This window comes from Muntiacus reevesi, chromosome 7 (genome assembly GCF_963930625.1).
Source record: "Muntiacus reevesi chromosome 7, mMunRee1.1, whole genome shotgun sequence".
NCBI lineage: Eukaryota > Metazoa > Chordata > Mammalia > Artiodactyla > Cervidae > Muntiacus > Muntiacus reevesi.
This window is the reverse complement of record NC_089255.1, coordinates 98273295-98294952: the sequence shown is the minus strand read 5'-3', so window position 1 is coordinate 98294952 and position 21658 is coordinate 98273295. Positions and strand designations below refer to the sequence as shown.

Genomic DNA, 21658 nt, shown 5'->3' with positions numbered 1-21658 from the left:
TTATTTAACTTATATGCAGAGTACATCATGAGAAATACTGAACTGGATGAAGCACAAGCTGGAATCAAGATTGCTGGGAGAAATATCAATCACCTCAGATATGCAGATGACACCACCCTTATGACAGAAAGTGAAGAAAAACTAAAGAGCCTCTTGATGAAAGTGAAAGAGGAGAGTGAAAAAGTTGGCTTAAAGCTGAACATTCAGAAAACTAAGATCGTGGCATCCAGTCCCATCACTTCATGGCAAATAGATGGGGAAACAGTGGCAAACTGTTTTTTGGGGGTTCCAAAATCACTGCAGATGGTGGCTGTAGCCATGAAATTAAAAGACGCTTACTCATGGGAAGTAAAGTTATGACCAACCTAGGCAGTGTATTAAAAAGCAGAGATGTTACTTTGTTAACAAAGATCTGTCTAGTGAAGGCTATGGTTTCTCTAGTGGTCATATATGGATGTGAGAGTTGGCCTATAAAGAAACCTGAGCACTGAAGAATTGATGCTTTTGAACTGTGGTGTTGGAGAAGACTCTTGAGAGTTCCTTGGACTGCAAGGAGATCCAAGCAGTCCATGCCAAAGGAAATCAGTCCTGAGTGTTCATTGGAAGGACTGATGGTGAAGCTGTAACTCTAATACTTTGGCCACCTGATGTGGAAAGCTGACTCGTTTGAAAAGACCCTGATGCTGGGAAAGATTGAAGGTGGGAGGAGAAGGGGACGACAGAGGATGAGATGGTTGGATGGCATCACCAACTCAATGGGCATGAGTTTGAGTAAACTCCGGGAGTTGGTGATGGACAGGGAGGCCTGGCGTGCTGCAGTCCAGTGCAGACACGACTGAGCGACTGAAGTGAACTTCAGATTCCCAGACAGGCCACGTTCTCCGTGTTCTTGGTAAGCTGTGTGCTGTCCATCAATGCCTGGCCTTCGCAACATTGCACTGGGGGAGATGCTCCCTCGTGCTCCTCTGCTCCTCTTCCTGCCTCTTATTACTCTTCTGTTGCTGGCACCCTGGGCTGCTCCACCTGCCCGAGTGCCCGCACTGGACCCTGTGCTCCTTGATATCAGTGTGTGTCTGCTCACCAGGGCTTTGTACTGTATCGGCCCAAGTAAGCATTCAGGATGTTTCTTCAGTGAGCAGACTGTAGATCCCCTGGAGGAGGGCATGGCGACCCACTCCGGTGTTCTTGCCTGAAGAATCCCACGGACAGAGGAGCCTAGCATGGGGTCACAAAGAGCCGGACACAACTGAAGCGAGTTAGGACGTGCACACACACAGTCCACTCACAGTGTGTGACCCTACCTAAAAGCCTATGAAATAAGGGGAAGAGGAATGTCTTATGGCAGCATCCCTGGTGTGGCAGTAAGTGCCCTGAGGTCGCCTTCTGGTCGGGCTCTCCAGGGCTGTGAGTCGGGGTGTCAGCCGGGACTGAGGGGTTCAGAGTGAGTGGAGGAAGCCGCTTGATAAGAAACAAGGGACCAGATTTGTTGGTTTTGTTCCTAATGAGGACGGAGCGAGAAAAGGAGAAAAGTCAGACACCTGATGTGAGACCAGGGGTGGGTGAGAGAACGACCTCCCCGGGGGGTGGAGGGTGGGGAGGGATAAGTGATGTTCCCGCTTCCAGTGTCCTTTCCGTTGTTGCCGTGGCTGCTGCCCTCTGCCTTCCCTGAAGTCTTCGCTCAAGTCTTTTGTGCTCAGGAAGGCTTTTTGCGTGTGTTTGGGTTTTGCTTTTTGTCTTTCATTCCCTGGTGGCTCAGATGGTAAAGCGTCTGCTTGCACTGTGGGAGACCCGGGTTCAGTCCCTGGGCTGGGAAGATCTTCTGGAGATGGAAATGGCAGCCCACTCCCGTATCCTTGCCTGGAGAATCCCATGGATGGAGGAGCCTGGTAGGCTACAGTCCATGGGGTCGCAAAGAATCGGACTTGACGGAGCGACTTCACTTTCACTTTTGTCTTTCGTAAAATGCAGAGAAGGACCCAAGCCTCACTTGGTTGGTTGCAGTACAGAACCGCGATGACCTTCAGGCCTCGGAGAGAGCGGAGGGTGTCTGCTGAGCACCTCATGGAGCCCTGGGCCAGGGGGCGTCTGACTTGCACAGGCTGGGTCTGCAGGACTCGAGCCCGTCAATCTAGATTCTCGGGAGCTGGCAGGCCCCTGCTGGTGACGGGGATACGGCCATATCAGCAAAAGAGCGGAAATGAACACAAAATGTGGGTCGCTAGTATCACGATGGTGGGATTACAGTCGTCCCGTCCCTGAGGCTTTCTCTGTCACAGGTCATATAAAAGAAAAGTTTTAAAAAGAGGAAGGTGCCCACAATGCCGTGATGTGATCTTGCTCACACCGGCACTTGGAAATTAGAGATTAGTGTTGATGTCTTTACTACTGAAGGTGCTGGAAAGGGGAAGGTGAAACTAATTATTGAGGAATAGGGAATTTGGGCCAGGTGCGAAACTTTTTCTTTACCAAAAATGGGAACTTGTTTCATTAACTTGTTAGTTTTTGTTTCCCTCTTTTTTTTTAAATTGATGAGTTAATGTCTCAAGAAAAAAAAATCAGTTATCTGAAAATTGGCACAGTTTTGTGTTGACCATGTTTAAGTTGTAGAAGTTGATAGTATTCTGCAGATCATAGATTTATAATAAATTATAGCTTCATTATTTGTTTCATTGGCAATAGACTAGAATTTTCTCTGCTTCCTTTTGCATTGACAACTAAATCTCAACTAAATGTTGCTTTTTTATAATTGTTCTCGTTTTCTTTTGAAATGAAAAAGTCAGAAAACCATTGACGGGGCGTGGTACACGACTGCTGTGTCTTGCGTGCATGGCTGTTAAGTGTTCCTTGTTGGCAGCAGATAGGACTCAGTGTTGGATCATTATACTCTTGGTGTGTTCTCCTCATGCTTCGATTTCATGCACCCAGTTGTAGTTTTAATCACAGCAGACTGATGTAATAAACCTGGTGACGTTTTACCAGCTCACAGTGGGCAGTACAAATCAGCAAGCGCGTGAAGTATCGAGTCCTTAATTAGCGCATTTTTCTTTTTGGGTAAAGGTATCAACTGAAAAGTGGTTTGCTTGGGGAAGCATGGAATTAGGAAAAAAGGGGAATGGTTGTACGTTCTAACAGCTAAAGACAGAAAAGCTCAAGAGCACAATACAGCCGTCCTCAGGATGGGGGTGTTCCTTCCTTGGGAGCCTGGTGTTCGAAGCTGTTGATTAGGTTGCTCACAGGAAAGTGCTAGAAACCACGGCCCAGCTTGGCACCGTTTCCTAGTTCTCATTTTGTCCAGTCTGTCTTTGTTCTTAAATATTTAATATTCTTTAACTGTTTTAGGTGTTTTGATTGTTGTGTGCTGTGTTCAGTCGTGCCCAGCTGTTTTGCCGCTCTATGGACTGCAGCTCGCCAGTCTCTGCCCGTGCGATTTTCCCAGCAAGAATACTGGAGTGGGTTGCCGTTTCCTCCTTCAGGGGTCTTCCTGACCTGCCTCTCTCACATCTCCTGCATTGCAGGTGGCTTCTTTCCCTCTGAGCCAGTGGAGGAGCCGTCAAATCCTTCTACCCTGCTCACAGTTAATTTTCATAGACCTCACTTCATTGTCTGTCGTACACTTTAGCCGAGCTGATTTCTGAGGCATCTGACTCTTGTTTCAGGGCCCAGCTTCTCTGGCAGAGGCTGTTTGTATCCATTCGGAAGGCTGCACATAACCGTTTTTCCCGACCGTGAAGTCTTAACATGTCTGTCTCCACTCTGTGCTGTAGTCCTTCTCTGCCCTTCTGACCAGCATCCCCTTGTTTATCACTTTCTGAGGGGTCCGCTCCCTGAAACACCCCCAGTCTTTCCCGTATTCCCTTTGTCCATGGGCGTTCTCATTCATCTGCCTTCCAAGCTGGAAAAGTTTCATAGGATTCTTTCCCATTTCCTTAACTCCTTCCCTTTATAGCTCCATTTCGTGAATAAAACTATCTGTATCCATTACTTTTCAGGATATTATTTTGTTTCTCCATCCCCACCTTTGTACCTTGACCTCCCTGTGTAGATTGGAGGCTCGATTTATTTATTTTACTCATACAACTTTGATTTATTCATACAGCAGCAACTCAGGATCACCCACAGGGAAGAGATTCATTGGGCTGGGTATTTGGGATGGGGGAGGTGCTGGGAAGTGTGGAACTTTCTGGAACTCTCAGGGAAGACCGCTGTGCCTGCCGCTGTGTGTGTGCATTAACCCAGAACCTCTCTGACCCCCAGGCCCTGTTTAGGGGTCTTCATGCACGTTTCTTTACAGGTGTGATGGATTGAATAATGGCTGCTGGGGATTAACTCCCTGTCCAGCCCCTCTTTCTTCCCCTGGGGTGGGAAGGCGGGCAGAGGGTGGGGGGGAGAGTCCCTGGTGTCCGCCACCAGCCCCATCAGCTGTCAGGGGTCCTCAGCAACAAGCCCCTCGGTAACTTACAGGAGACTCTTATCACTCTCAGGAGATTCTTAAGCTTTTAGGACTGAGACCAAATATATATATTTATCATTGTATCACAGTGTGAGTTCACTGATGGTCAGTTTTCAATTGACATTTGTCTTTCCTTCGATTCTACACATTGTTCGATTTCTAGTCCTTTCTCTGGCCCTTTTTCTCCTTGTGTCCTAACTCTTGGTCATCATCAAGATTTGCCCTCTTTTTGTGATCTCCTGAAGAGTTTTCCTCTTAAAACTTTAGCCCTTGTCCCCTTTTAAAAACCTTGGGCATTGTAGGGGAGGAAAGAAAAAAACTCTTTTCTTCAGTCTTCTGAATTCTCAATTTGGATTCTTGTAACAGAAGACAGTTAACAACAGAGAAGTATATAAATTGATTTCATGTAAGTTTTATGTTACTTGGCGACCTTCATGAGGAAATAAAGACTTAGAGAAATGGTTAAACCTGAGGTTTTTAATATTAGGTTTAATGAAAAACGGAGCCTCATGGGAAAAGAGTGTGGGTAGTGAACTGGGGGAAACTTGGCGGGTCCTGTTTGTTCCGATCCGTCTCTGTGTCCCTGACTTGGGAGGTAAGGATACTCCTTTCCTCTGGGTGTGGGGGAGGGCACTCTTGCACAGGACGGTCTGGGGGTGACCAGGAGCAGGTCAGAGAGGCCTTGCCTGCGCTGTTTCTCAGATTCCTTCCGCCTAAAGTACTCACTCTGCCGAGGTCCTGTGCTTCGGGGCAGCGTGTCCTGACCCCATCCACGTGCTGTCTGTGTCTGCAGTTTCTTGCCTAGAACTGCCCACACGAGAGCCCTTGGGATGGCATGCCTTACCTTCAGAGCCGACGTGGAGACCCAGCTTCCCCTGGCAGCTTCCCTGCAGCAGGCTTCTGTCAGTAGCCGCCCCTCGCCACGGGTCCTGGGGGGATGGAGCAGAAGTTCAGGTAGTTTGTCTCTGAAAGCCGGAGCCCGTCCTGTCTGCTCTTGTGGTCTCGGCTCCCCAGTCAGGTGTTCGGCAGATGCTCCTTGAAGTGAGCATCCCAGCGATTCTTCACACACACGCACGCACGCACGCGCACACACACACACACACTTGTTGAACATCTCAGCGATTCTTCACACATACACGCACGCACGCACGCACACACACACACACACTCGTTGAACATCTCAGCGATTCTTCACACACACACACGCACGCACGCGCGCGCACACACACACACACTTTACTCACTTGTTGACTGTGCTGGGCCCTCCTTGCCGCGGGCTTTTCTCTAGCTGGGCTGCGTGAGCGTCCCGTGGCCGTGCTCTGCCTGGTTGCGGACCACAGGCGCCCGGGCCCAGGGCCTTCAGGAGCGGTGGCTCCCGGGCTAGTTGCTCTGCGGCAGGGGGGTCCTCCTGGACCCACGGAATTGAACCCGTGCCTCCTGCGCCGGCAGGTGGATTTTTTACCCCTGCGCCACCAGAGAAGCCCTGTGTCAGTGGCTCTTAGGGTCGTTATTCCCTCTTCCTTTTAGTTTCTGTCGTTGCTTGGACTCGATCCTCATGAGCACGCATCCAGTTTGTTGCAGTAACCTCCCGGCTTCGCGTTCCCGTCTTCCCTCACTGTCCCCATGACCCAGCGCGCTGCTGCTGGAGTAGCCGTCCTGAAGCCTGACTGTGCTCTTGTCAAGAGCTTCTGTTACTTATGGATTCAGTATTTTTGATTCAGTTAAAACTAGTCTGGCATTCTAGGTTTGGAATCAGCTCATTTCTTGTATCTGTTTTATGTCATGTTTTTACTGTTTTTCCCACATGTTTATTATAGCTAATATTCTCTGGTAGAAAAATATGTATTCCTACTTATGCTTCTGGTCCAACCCTTCTTCTGGTCCAGAAACTCCCAGCCATTCTCTCGTCTTGGCTAGTTTAAACCCTGTACTTGTTGGCTGCAGACCTAGCCCTTGGTTCAAGTGTGAGGAGGCACCTGGTAAGTGTTTCTTAAATGAGTGAATGAGGACCAGTGTTCTCAATAGGCTGTCCGGTAGCTTCACATGATGCTGATATTCCCTTTAATATCCACAGACTCCATTGTCTTTTCTATTAAATTCCATTTTCACAGCTTATTGCAATTTAATATGTAACTAATTCACTGAATAAAATCTAGTATATGAGTGCCTCAGTCATATATACCAAGAAACCTACTTGAAATGGCTTCAGAAGCATTATTCTCTTTATTTCTACTTTAATTGTAAAGGTGCTTTTAAATTAAGCCTTTCACTTTAGCATAAGTGAATCATTGGATCTAATAAAATGATTTCAGCACATGCTCTGTGCAATTACATGTGTGCAGCTTAGCAGAAACTATGGCAACAGAATAAAAAAATGTGTTGTTACTGATTCTTTTCCTCCGTGAGAGTGGGATGTTCCAAGTTAAATATCTCACAACCTAAAAAAAAGAATTATAGATTATGTGCTTTACAAATTACATTTGATAATAAAATTGCCTGGAAAGTTAAGAAGCATTTATTAATCGTTTGTTTGTGGCTAAAATCCTAGAAAAACATGCCAAAGATTAACGATAATTATCTTTGAGTGGTTGGACTGTGGGAGATTTTCAGGGTCTCTTTAGGCCTGTTTATACTGTTTGTCTTCTCAAAGTTTGAATGTGGGTTATTTTATAGTAAAATGCAAACAAAAATGCTATTTGAATTTGGGAGAAAAGACAATGATCTTTTTAGTGTAAATTTATTGTTTTAAAGTTACATCAGTCATATTTTCCCATAGTGCACATATCTGCGTGAATATTATAGGAGAGGCTGGAGGAGTCCACTTACAGTGTAAAGAATCACGTATTTTTTAGTCATTGGATAATATCAGATTTTCCCTTTAAGAAGTATTCACCAAAGTTTTCTAAAGAGAGTTTTTGAATTAACTGAAATTTATTAGAGTTGCGGCAAACATATTTTTGAAAAATTCATTGACTTCTTTTTTTTTTTTAATTTATTTATTTTTCAGTGGGTTTTGTCATACATTGATATGAATCAGCCCCATTGACTTCTTGTAAAGGGTTTAGTTAAATTTAATCTTAAAAGTTATTTCCTAACCAATAAGAATTCATTATAGGAGGATATATTATAGGATAATAACACTAATCAAGAAGGGAAGGATTTTCTGTTTATAAATTTATTTGGTTTATCTTCACTCTGTCATGCAGGACATTTCATTGTGGTGCTGATTCCTTAGTTGTGGCAGGAGGCATGTGGGATCTTAGTTCCTCCACCAGGGACTGAACCTGTGTCCCCTGCATTGTGAGGCAGATTCTTAACCCCTGGGCCACCAGGGAAGTCCCTGGAAGGGAAGGATTTTCAGTGGGAGAGTCCCTAATATTTTAATAAGAAAAAAATTAGTAAAAATTGCTTTGTGAAACATTAAAATTATTCACACCTGTCCTTTCTAAATGATTAATATTGTACTAATGTAAAAAAATCTTCAAATTCTTGGGGTACTCTTTTGCCCCCTTCTGATGCCTATGTCAGAAGCTTTCTCTATCTCCTTTATACTTTAATAAAATTTTATTACACAAAAGCTCTGAGCGATCCAGCCTCGTCTCTGGCCCCGGATTGAATTCATCTCCTCCGGAGGCCAAGAATCCCGCGTCTCATCGTTCAGCAACACCCTTTCATCTTGGGGGCTCGTCCGGGATCCTTCACGACAAGATGGGAGCTAACAATTCCAGCCTCACTCCTTTGAACTGTATCCTGAAAGACTGGGATAGATTTGATCCCCAGGGCTTAAAGAAGACACACGTGGTCTTCCTATGTGATACTGCATGGCCACGGTGGCCAGTTGGAGGATGGGCCTGATAATCTATGTGAGCCTACTTCTGCGGACTCCAGAAATCCTGAGTCTGCCATTTGATCCTCAAGACGATGCCTTCCTGTCCTGGGCTCACTCCTATGCTGCATTCCACAATCGGTCTAATTGCTGGGTCTGCGGAGCACTCCCCTCTTCATCAGTGGAAGACTTCCCGTGGTGGATATCTCCACTTCAAGGAAAAAAGACTTTCTCCAAGTCTGCAAATACCTTCAACAATCCCATGTGATGCCTCTTCTTAAACTGATGACATCTAACAACCTTAAGATGGACTGATATAACTATGGACATAATGTGACTTTTCATTTTGATTTTGACTTGGTTTAATGACTGTTTTGCCTTACGTCTGTAACTGTATAATGGGGCTTTCTAACCGTCTAAAAGCTTTTAATTTACAAATAGTTGTCCAAGCTCCTATGAGTGCCACAGCCTCCTCCAACTATTACTTGGAGCCCATGGATCAGACATCCTCACTATGAGGATTAGGAGAATATGTTGCCTCACCAATTTAGGGACAACGCACCTTGTCAGCTCGGAAGCAGTTATGGAATGAGAACGACGCCCCTTTTCCCTAGGCAGCATAATTCTCCTAAAAGAAAAGGGGGGAATGAGAGTCATTTCCTAGGCAGGTTGATAAGAAGTCTAGGGGTCTTCAAGGAGGAAGAAAGGACAAACTTTTTTACTTTTTTCCCTCTACATTCCTTAGGATTATATAACAATAATGTATTCTGCCTGAGGGCAGTCTCTGGATTAAACCCTCTGGCTAATCCTGTTATTTTACAATGTAAATTATGGGAGTGGGTCTGCTCTTTACAAGGATGTATCCTGCCTGAGGACAGTCTCTGGATTAAACCTTCTAGCCAACTCTGTTATCTTAAAATGTAAATTATGGGAGTGGGTCTGGTGAGGTCTTTGCAACCTCCAGACATTCTTTGGATTCATTGGAGAGTATATAACTCCATTGCTAACACTAGCAGAGGGGGTACGCTTTTGCCCCCTTCTGATGCCTATGTCAGAAGCTTTCTCTATCTCCTTTATACTTTAATAAAACTTTATTACATACACACACACACACAAAATCTTCAAATTCTTTTGATGAGCGGAGACTACCTAAACTGATTAATTATAGAGATAGGCCTAAAGTGGACCTTGAAAAGTTCAGAAATGTTTATTGTTTTAGTTGACGTTTGCTAATATTTAATAACTCATATGATGTGGGCATCAAAATGGACTGCCAGGAGATCAAACCAGTCAATCCTAAAGGAAACCAGTCCTGAATATTCATTGGAAGGACTAATCCTGAAGCTGAAACTCCAATACTTTGGCCACCTGATGCAAAGAACTGACTCACTGGAAAAAACCCTGATGCTGGCAAAGATTGAAGGGCAGGAGGAGACGGGGACAACAGAGGATAAGATGGTTGGATGGCATCACTGACTCAATGGACATGAGTTTGAGTAAGCTCCAGGAGTTGGTGATAGACAGTGAAGCCTGGCGTGCTGCAGTCTATGGGGTCGCAAAGAGTCGGACACGACTGAGCGACTGAACTGAGCTGAATAAGCAATGATATGATCATACTCTGTGGCAACTAAGTAGCTCTAGACTACTTTATTAAAGTTTGTTGATATTGTTTGTTATTTTATGTATTTGTGAAGAGTTTCCATAGGCAATGTTTCTGTGGGAAGTTAGTTCTTTTATATAGAATTTAGGAGCTGAGGATGAGATTTTGGTGCAGTTAGCTATTATAGCTGGAAATCCAGAAATGCCTAAAGTCTGCTCAGTCATATTATTCTTAGCCCTCAGGAGTCATGAGGGGACTGTCTGCAAGAAAGCGTAGCTGGTGGGACTCAGTACCACATTGTTTGTAAAAGCTGAGCGAGCTTCCAACAGGCCAGTACTGAACTCGCCTTAAAAGCGGCATTGGTGCGTGTAGCTTACCTCCATGAGAGCTCCTGCTTCCCTCCCAAACCCGCCTAATCATAATCTTGGGACCAGCATGTTGAGCTGTGTGAGTCCGAAGGTTTAGAGAGGAGAACACACAATGAGTGAACACCAGGTCCCAAGAGAACCTCCACCCCCACTTAGTAACCATTATATAGTAAAAGGAGGCATGCAAGAGAAGGCCTTCTCAAAAGATCAGGCCAGGCCAGAAGCTTGAGGCAAAAAAAAAAAAAAAAGAACAGGCCTTGGATGGAGACTGTTCTGAACACAGAGACTCCGATTACTACTGAGTGTCCCCAGTCAGAGTTTTGTACTCTTGAATAATGAGTGACTTCTGTTTATCTTCGAGAAGGACTAGACAGAGAGTCGGGCAGAAGCATGCCTGACACAGGTGAAGGAGCTCCTGCAGCCACGATGAGAACCATCTCCTTCCGCACATGAGGACGGCAACGGACAGTTCTGCCTCTCTCGGGTACAGGTCTGTTTCTGGTAGTCTGGTCCCAGACATCCAGGTGGCTACAGGTCATTCTGGACTTTACCGAGGCAGGTAGATGACTCAGAAATACAGGTTCCTTTAAGTAGATGGTGTTCATTGTGCCTCTAGGATAAAGTAAAATGTGTAAATATTTTAAGTCTTGTTCTAATGAATGTTAGTAGCATTGCTGGGAAGGTTGAGCTCTTGCTGTTAGGTTAACAATTTAATTAAGAGAAATGTAGTTTATTTTTAGACTTTAATGCTCAAAGACTTCTAACTACAATGAAAAATAATAACAGAAATGAGAACCATTTAGGCTGTTAGGCTCACATGCTTGACTATATGTTTGTTATTGCTTGGATTCTGTATAACATCATATTTTTGTTTGCTTTATGTGTTTTGTCATTAACACAATGAAAAAAATCTTTTTAATTAACAGTATTCCCCACTGTGTAAATATGATAGAGCCTCCTGTAGATTTACTTCCATATGTATGCTTACTTACCATGTCTAACAGATATGATGTAAAAGAAAGAATCATATAGATATTAAGTTCATGATCCCTGAGATGGGCCTATATTGTATCACCTTTAAGATTTTATTTGCTCTTTGAAGTTAATTTCCACGGGTAGTAGCTGAAGTGAAAAGCAGAAACTGCTATTTTATTTGGATGTTGACTTAGGAAGATCATTACTTCTTGTAATGTCAGAATAAGACCACCTACTAGAGAATTACTTTGCAGAAAGTAACTATGAAAACTGGGCTTAATAGAAAAAGCAGTGTTTAAGGCACTTGAGAGTAGACAGAAACAGGCTCTTAGGGAGAGGACACAGTTGAAGGAGGTGGGGAAGGTAGCATTGTCCTTTCACTATTTTTAGCTTCAGGGTGAGTATAGGTCGTATTCTTTGGACTGTGATGAAAAAATAATAGTCTCTCTGGTCAGAGAACCTGGGAAACTAAAGTCAGAGAACCGTGGCCACTGAAGATAGTGGAGGAATCTCTGAGAGAGAGGAGCCTCAGAGGAGGGAGAGTCCTCAAATTTTGTGTATGAAAATTTGTGCATTTACTTCTGAACCATGCATGAATACAACAGTCTCAGAACAGCTTGACTTAAAAAATAAATCTGAAGTGGCCTAGAGCTGCCTTCTAAGAAACTGATTTGTAATTCAAGTCAGGCCAGGCAAAACCAGGATATTTGCCAGCTAAAACAAAAGAAACTCTTGCTGGAGAAAAATAACAATCTTAAGAGTTTTCACAAGTTAGCATTTAAGGGTTAATGTTGAGAGTACAATCAAAAATTATCCTACATAGGAGGGATCAAGAAAATGGAACATATCCCAAGAGGAAATAAAAACAACTGAATCCCAGCCTGATATGCATGAGATACTGGCAGTAGCAGACAAGAATTTTAAAGCAACTCTTAAAATATCCTCAATGAAATAAAGCAACATGTTCTCAGTGAATGAAAAAATAAAAAATCTTATCTGATAAATAGAAACAATGAGAAAGAACCACATGGAATTTCTAGAAATGATAAATACAGTGTTTGAAATGTAAAAATCTAATGGATGAATTTAACAGTTGAATAGAGATGTTGGAGGGAAATGTAAGTGGACTTGAAAATAGAACAATGGGAATTAATGTGAAGAACAGAGAAAACATTAGAAAAACACGAATGGAGTCTCAGGGACTTCTTGCTGCTGCTAAGTCACTTCAGTCATGTCCAACTCTGTGCAACCCCATAGACGGCAGCCCGCCAGGCTCCCACGTCCCTGGGTTTCTCCAGGCAAGAACACTGGAGTGGGTTGCCATTTTCTTCTCCAATGCATGAAAGTGAAAAGTGAAAGTGTAGTCGCTCAGTCATGTTCGACTCTTAGCGACCCCATGAACTGTAGCCTACTAGGCTCCTCCGTCCATGGGATTTTCCAGGCAAGAGTACTGGAGTGGGGTGCCATTGCCTTCTCCACAGGTACCTCTTAGTATCAATCAATCAAACATACGTGCAATTGCAATCTTAAGAAAGTGAGGAGAGAGGGAATGGGATAGAACAAACATTTGAAAAATTAAGGCAAAAACTTCTCAAATTGGATGAAAAACAGAAACTCACAGATATAAGATACTCGGTAAATGCCAGGTCATATGAACCCAAAGAAGGTCATATCATGTCTGGAAGCAACCTAAATGTCCATCAACAGAAGAGTGGATAAAGAAGATTTCGTGCATATCTATAATGGAGTATTACTCAGTCAAAAAAAGAATGAAATAATGCCATTTGCAGCAACATGATGGACCTAGAGATTTTTTTCAGGCAGAGAAGTACAAATATTATATGATATCACTTGTGTGTGGAATCTAAGAAAATAGTACAAATAAACTTATTTATAAAACAGAAACAGAGTTATAGGTGTAGAAAAAAATTCTTACGGTTACTAGGGGCAAGAGGGGGTGGGGTGAACTGGGAGGTTGGGATTGACATACGCAGATGCTGTGTGTAAAGTAGGAGCCTGATGAGGACCTGGTGTATAGCACAGGGAGATCCGCGCAGTCCTCCATAATGACCGTCATGGGGAAGGAACCTTGGAAAAGAGTTCGGCTCACTTCAGTTGCTCAGTCGTGCCCGCCTCTTTGTGACCCTGTGGACTGCAGCGCGCCAGGCCTCCCTTTCCATCACCAGCTCCTGGAGCTTGCCCAATCTCATGTCCATTGCGTCGGTGATGCCATCCAACCATCTCATCCTCTGTCTACTACCACCTTCAGTCTTTCCCAGCATCAGGGTCTTTTCCAGTGAGTCAGTTCTTTGCATCAGGTGGCCAAAGTATTGGAGTTTCAACTTCAGCATCAGTCCTTCCAGTAAATATTCAGAACCAATTTCCTTTAGGATTGACTGATTTGATCTTCTTGCAGTCCAAGGGACTCTCATGAGTCTTCTCCAACACCACAGTTCAAAAGCATCATTTCTTTGGCTCTCAGCTTCTTTACAGTCCAGCTCTTACATCCATACATGACCACTGGAAAAACCAAAGCTTTGACTAGATGGACCTTTGTTGGTAAAATAATGTCTCTGCTTTTTAATATGCTGTCTAGGTTGGTCTTAGCTTTTCTTCCAAGGAGCAAGCGTCTTTTAATTTCATGGCTGCAGTCACCATCTGCAGTGATTTTGGAGCCCCCCAAATAAAGTCTGTCAGTGTTTCCATTGTTTCCCCATCTATTTGCCATGAAGTGATGGGACCAGATGCCATGATCTTAGTTTTTATGTTACGTTTTAAGCCAACTTTTTCACTGTCCTCTTTCACTTTCATGAAGAGGCTCTTTAGTTCTTCTTTGCTTTCTGTCATAAGGGTGGTGTCATCTGTGTGTCTGAGGTTATTGATATTTCTCCTGGCAATCTTGATTCCAGTTTTTGCTTCATCCAGCCTGGCATTTTGCATGATGTACTCTGCATGTAAGTTAAATAAGCAGGGTGACAGTATGCAGCCTTGACATACTGTCATACTCCTTTCCCAATTTGGAACCAGTCTGTTGTTCCATGTCCAGTTCTAACTGTTGCTTCTTGACCTGCATACAGATTTCTCAGGAGGTAGAAAAGAGTGAATATATGTATTTGTGTATCTGATTCACTTTCGGGTACAGCAGAAAGTAGCACAACATTGCAAATCAACTGCACTCCAATAAAAATTAAAATAACCAAAAAAGGACACATCATGGCAAAACCGTTGAAAGCCAGAGATAAAAAGCAGTGTCTAAAGCAGCAAGAGAAAAGTCACATGTTTCAGGCAGAGAAGCAGTATCCACGTAATGACCGACGTTTACTTTATAAACCAAAGAGCAGAAGGACATGTTTAAAGTGCTGGAAGCAAAGGGAAAGAAAGCCTGCAATGCAGTATTCTCTATCAAAGGAAAATATCCTTCAAGAATGAAGATGATTCTGGTGGTGATGATGGCACAGCCTTGTGAAGACACTGAAAACCACTGAATTATATCCCTTAAAAGGATGGATTTATGGTATGTTAATTATGTCTCAATAAAAATTTAAATCAAGGTAAAGGAATGTCTCATTCAGATAAAACAAAACTCAGAGAATTCATCACTGGTCCTACAAGAAATGTCAAAGGATGTTCTTCAAGGCTGAAGAAAAGTGGTACCAGATAGAATTTTGAATCCTTGAAAAACAAAGGTCATCAGAAACTATAAGTATCTGGAGAACTGTAGAAGTCTCTCTCGTTATTATTTCTTTATAATTATATAAGCAAAACTCATAACAGTGTGAAGTTTATAACATACATGGAAGATATTATAAATCCCATATAATGTGTAGTGGCAATACCAGGAAGGATGTTGAAAAGTTTTTGTATTTCATGTGAAATGGCACTTTTTTTCAATTGTCAGAGAAGTGTGAATAGTTAGACATATATATTGTACTCCTTAGAGCAATAACTACACAAATAATGCAGAGAAGTAAAGCTACAGTTTGATTGAAGATTGAAATGAAATTCTAAAAAACATTCAGATAATTTTTTCAAAAGTCAGGAAAATAGAAAAATGGAACCATACAACAGAAGTGACAAGTTAAAAATTAATAATAAAGTGATAGACCCAAACTCAGCCATATCAATAATTATATTAGACTTGTTAATAGATTAAACTATTAACCCAGTAGTTTAGGTGAAAATAAGTATTATAGATTAAACACTCTAGTTAAAATCCTAGCAGGCTTTTGGGGGCAGAAATTGAAAACCTAATTCTAAAATTTATAAGAAAACACAGGACAATCTTGAAAATTGTCTAGATTGGAGGATTTATATTGCCTGATTCAAGTCTTATGATAAGCAAGGCAGTGAGCTACTAGCATAAGATGACACATAGAGCGTTGGAACAGAATAGAGGGTCGTGAATTAAATCCACATTTACATGGCAAATTGATTTTTGACAACCAACATAAGTTGACAGTAAAAAAAAAAAAGGGGGGGGGGGTTTTGTTGTTGTTTTTAAATGGTACCAGAACAACTAGATATCTATATGAGAAAAAATGAATCTTGAATTTTACCTCACACTATACAAGAAAGTTAACTCAAATTGGATCATAGACTTAAATGTAAGAGCTAAAACTATTAAGTTTCCAGAAGAACATTTTAAAGAACATCTTTGTGACACTGAGTAGGCAGAGATGTTTTAGAATCCAGAAAGCATAGACTATAAAAGAAAAAATTTACGACTTCATCAAAATTCTTAAAATTCACTCTTAAAAAGACACAGTTACACAGATAAAAAACCAAACTATAGAATGGAGAATACCTTTGCAAAACATGTGTCTGTCAAAGTACTTTTACATAAAATACGTAAAGAACTCTTACAACTCAACAGTTAGACAAATAGTGCTACAAAAAATGGGCAAAAGATTTGGACAGTTCACAAACATAAAAAATACAAATGACCAGTATATCCATGAAAAGATATTCAGCATGTCATGAAGAAAATGCAAATTAAAAGCATGTTGAGAATGTGGCAAATTTGAAAAAAAAAATCAATGTTAACAGCAACAACAAAAACCCTCCTGAAACTAATAAGCAATTACAGTTTTAGGACACAGGATTCATATACAAAAGTCATCTGCTTCCTACCAGCAATAAACACGTTGGATTTGAAATTTAAAACAATACCATTTAAATTTGCACACACACCCCCCAAAATGAAATAGTTAGGTATAAATCTAACAAAATATGTAGGAGATCTATGTTAGGAAAACTGCAAAACTCTGTTGAAGGATACCAAAGAAGAACTAAATAAATGGAGAGATAGTCTATGTTCATGGATAGTAAAACTCAATTTGTTGAGATATCAGTTCTTCCCAACTTGGTCTGCAGATATGGTCTATAGATTCAGCACAGCTGCTGTCAAAATCCAAGTATACATTATTTTGTGTAGATCAACAGACTGATTCTAAAGTTTCCGTGGTTAGGTAAGAGACCCAGAATAGCTAACACATGTCAAAGGAGAAGGACAGTTAAGAGACTGACACACACACTACCTTAAGACTTACCATCACACTTGCAGTAACCAAGACAGTGTGTTATTGAGGATGGAATAGGCAGATATAGCAATGGAACAGGCTGGAGAGCCCAGAAGTGGACCTATATAAATATAGTCAGGTGATCTTTGACAGTGGAATAAAGATAATACAGTGAAGCAGTAATAGTCTTTGCAAAAAATGATGCTGAAACAACTGGACATCCACATGTAAAAACTGAGTCTAGTGAGATACCTTACATCCTTCACAAAAATTAAAGTGTTTTATAGCCCTCAATGTAAAACATAAAACTTTTTAGTCCTAGAAGATAACAGAGAGACAGCCTAGATGACCTTGGGTGTGGTGATGACTTTTAAGGTACAACACCAAAGGCATGATCTGTGAAAGAAAGAATTGATAAGCTGGACTTTATTAAAATTGTTAAAATTCAAAAATTCTGCTCTGCAAAAAGTGTCAAGAGATTGAGAAGACAAGTCACATACTGGAAGAAAATATATAGAAAAGATATTATCTGATAAGTGACTTATCTAAAATATACAGAAACCTCTCACAACTCAACAATAAGAAAATAAACAACATGATTTTTAAAAATGGGCCAGTAACCTTGACAGACAGCTCACTGATGAAAATACACCCATGGCAAATAAGCATATGAAAAGTTATTCCACATCATGTGTCATCAAGGAAATGCCAATTAAAACAACAGTGAGATAATCATTGCGCAACTATTAGAATGACCAAACCTCAGAACACCAAGAAAACCAAATGTTAGTGAAGATGTAAAGCAACAAGAACTCTCATTTGCTGTTGGTATACATGCAGAGTTGGTACAGCGACTTTGGAAGATGGTTTGGTAATTCCTTTTAATACGAAATATGCTTCTTCCACATGGGGCACGTCGTCTCCTGTCAAGGGTGGCGTTTCTTGGGTGACCGTGGCATTGCTGACGGAGCTGCTTGTTCTTATCTAGTTTCATGTTGGCTCATTTTAACGACGGAAGTACCTATGGTGTCGTAAGGTATATGTCACCTGTGTTAGCCTCATGGTCTGAAGTGTTTAGCTGTAAAACAGATTCTTTAATAAACCAAGTCTTTTGTCACTAAAGTGTTCTGAAGTGTATACCTTGGTGTTCAAAAAAAAAAAAAAAACACTTGTTAAAGCCGCTTTTCATCTTCTGCGATCTACTCCTTAAACCTTTCATCCCCCGTAGTTACTGACTGCGTGTACCAGGGCTCTAAAGATGAAGTGTGTTAAACTGAACCAACCTGATGGGCATCACTGTCCACACGTCAAAGTGAAAGTGTTAGTCACTCAGTCGTGTCTGACTCTTTGTGACCCCATGTGATGTAGTCTGCCAGGCTCCTCTGTCCACGGGATTCTCCAGGCAAGAATATTGGGGTGGGGGTGGGGTGGGGGTTGCCGTTCTCTTCTCCAGGGGATCTTCCTGACCCAGGGATCGAATCCAGGTCTCCTGCATTGCAGGCAGATTCTTTACCATCTGAACGACCAGGGTTGTGTGTACATAGGGCTTGTCTTTCAAAGTAAAGTGTTTAGAGTAGCAGAATGATAAGCCTGTCCAGACATGTTGTAAAGCCCTTGAAAAAGTAACTCAGAGCAAGTATTGTGAACGGAAGTCACATTCCGCTTAAAAAGTCAAATTCAGATGAATTAAAAAAAAAAAAGAAAACTTGAAGGTACACTTGCAGCATGACCCAGCAGTTGGACTCTTTGATATTTACCCAAAGGAGTTGAAGTCTGATGTCTACACAGAAACCTGCACAGAGGATTTTTAGGACAGTAACTACACTCAATGATACCACATACTACAGTGGTGGATACATTTGTCCAAAGCCATAGAATGAACACACACCAAGAGTGAACCCTAATGTAAGCTGTGGACGTTGGGTAAGAAACCCTATCACAGTTACATCTGCTTGGGCCCCAGCGGAGGCTAAGACAGGACGGCGTGAAGCGTTCTGACGAGCTTGCTCTGTGGTCACTTACAGTGGATCCTTGACCTGGCTGAGCTGCACGGGGCCACGGGGGCTCTCTTCTCTCAAGCAGGTACTACCCCTGAGCTTGTTCACTGGAATCTGACCATTCTTAATTAAGGAAAGGCCAGGAAAGATAAATTCCCAGAGAAACTTAAGGTGGATAAAGTGTGTTATTATAAGCCTAGGGCTAAATGCTTTTCAAGGCCAGCATTGTTGGGTTTTTCTAGGTCCTGGGGCTTGAAGTGTGAGGGAGGGAAGACCCTCTCCCCTTCCACCTCAGCTCACCAGGTACACAGAGTAAATAAACTCGGCAGCAACTGAGGCCAGGAGAGGAGGTTCTGCAGAGAGCACGCCCTGAGGAAAGCAGTGACCGCCGCTCCCCAGGCACAGAGGCGTCCGTGCGGCCGTCCATCCTGAGCGCTGTCAGTTCCTTGTCCCCAGGATTGGAGGTCGGGGAAGCCTTGAGCCCTCTTTGCAGGCAAAGTGTTAATCTGTGTCAGAAACCAAACAACAGAGAGAGTAGATTAGAATGAAAACAGGCCTTCACGGATCATGTGAACCACATCTGTGAAAGATCAGGCTTTCCTGGATGGTATGCTTTGTAGAACCAAGTGTCATTAATCGATGGCCTCTTCTAATTTCCTATGAGAAAAATTCTGTGGTTAGTGAGAAAAAGGCTGAAATGACTGTGTATCAAAGGGTAGTTCCTTATCTCCCTTAGTCCAGCTGCAAATATAGATATGGGAGAAATAGTATATGTTTTGCAGGAAAGGGGACCCCTTCCAGGGCCCAAAACTGGGCTCTTGTCTAACACTCGGAAATGAATTGTCCGAGGAGACACATGTGCTGACCGTGCAAGAGATTTTATTGGGAAGGGGCGCCCGGGCGGAGAGCAGCAGGGTGAGGGGACCCAGGAGGACCGCTCTGCCCCGTGGCTCGCAGCTTTATGGTGATGGGATTCGTTTCCGGGTTGCCTTTAGCCAGTCACCGACTCAGAGCCCTTCCTGGTGGTGCATGCCTTGTTCAGCCAAGATGGAGGCCGGCGAGAAGGATTCTGGGAGGTGGTCAGACGTGTGGTGTCTCCTTTTGACCTTTCCCGCACTCTTCCGGTTGGTGGTGGCTTATCAGTTCCGTGTTCCTTTCCGGAATGCAGATGGTTACTTTGGTGCCTGGCGGGGGCGGGGGGGCGATTTCAGCCGGTGTGCTCCCCCTAACATATGGACAGTGCTTTTGAAAAGCTGGGCGGTTCCACGTCTCCTTGTAAATAAAAGATGACGCCTAATAGAATCAGGAGTAATAACTTTTAACATGTGACTCTTTAATAATGTCTTAAACTTCAGAATTTTTTGAATGAAATAACAGAACTTAACATTCAATTACAGCACTGAATAACAGAACTTTTAATGTTCATTTGGAGCCAAGTCATTATTTCAGAAGTGATGGTTTCCTGTGAGCTTGCTTTTTCTATTGTCTGCGTGACAGACTACAGGAGGGTATGCTATTGTGTTGATTTTAAGATACTACCTGTATTTTGGGTGTTCATTTCACACGTATGCTGAAGCCCGTGTGAACCTGAGGCACGGGCCATGTACACTGATTTGCTCTCACTATGAACGTATGTGTTAATAGTCAAACTCTTAGGAACTGAAATGGGATGGTGGTTTCTGGAAGTTTGGAAGAGAGGGAGAAGAGTCATTGTTAAATTTGTTTTGCACAGTGAAAAAATTCTAGAGCTCTGTTGTGAATCATGTACCTAGAGTTACCACAGTAGTACTGTGTTGTATGCTTAAAAATGGTTAAGATGGTAAATTTTGTTCTGTGGTTAATTGTGACCACAATTAAAAATTTTTTTTTTTAAGTTAATGCATTTAGTTAAATTTTGGAAAGATGCTGACATTGTTTTTCCCTCTGATACTTTTAATTCTAGTTAAAAGTTCTTAGTCTAATTTTTTTAAAAGTTATAGTCCCAAAAGTGAACGTGAAAGTTGTTCAGTCATGTCCAACTCTTTGCGATCCCATGGACTGCGTAGTCCATGGATTCTCCAGGCCAGAATACTGGCGTGGGTAGCCTTTCCCTTCTTCAGGGGACGGAACCCAGGTCTCCCATGTTGCAGGCGGATTCCTTATCAACTGAGCCACCAGTCAAGTTCAACAGTCCCAAGGCATAAATTTATTTGTAAACAGTAATCGTCTTAGTTGAACACAACAAATACTGTGTGAATTATGCTCACATAATCATCACAAGGCAGTAGGTTATCATCTGCCGTTTTATTATGAACATCTCCAAGTACAGTGCAGAGAATCTGAAAGCATTGTATGTTGAAACCCTGTTACTCACCAGGTTCTGCAATTCGCACTTTGTTGTACCCTCTTTATCACGTGTGTGTGCGCTCAGTCACGTCTGATTCTTTGCGGCCCCGTGGACTGTATCCCACCAGGCTCCTCGGTCCATGGGATTCCCCAGGCAAGAATGCTGGAGTGGGAATCAAACCTGCATCTCCTGCATTGCAGGTAAATTCTTTGCCACTGAGCCACTGGGAAGCCCTTCTTTATCACATATCTTATACCTATATTCTCCCATCAATCCATCTTTTTAAAAATACATTTCAATGTAAATTGCGGGCACCAATATGTTTTGAGGGCAGGCATTTTTTATTATCCCCATTTTACACTAGAGGGATCTGAAACAGAAAAGTTAAGTAATTTAAGATTACAGAGCTTTTAAGCGGTAAAACTAGGATTTGAACTAAGTCTTTTTAAATCATGTCTTTCTAATCTGCTGGTTCATACAGTATGGATAGGTATTACCATAAAAAGTAACTTGTGGTGCAGTAAATTTGACAGATATAAGTATCTCAGTTTTGAAGATCCACATGCATATTTTCATGGTGTAGTATCTGTGAGGTTC

General features: G+C 42.4%; 1 protein-coding gene across 2 annotated transcripts in view; it reads left to right on the top strand.

Annotated features, from left to right (window-relative positions):
• The window catches only part of RPS6KA5 (ribosomal protein S6 kinase A5), a 185730-nt gene that overhangs the window by 37612 nt on the left and 126460 nt on the right, over window positions 1-21658 (top strand). The gene's annotated exons all lie outside the window — the stretch shown is intronic.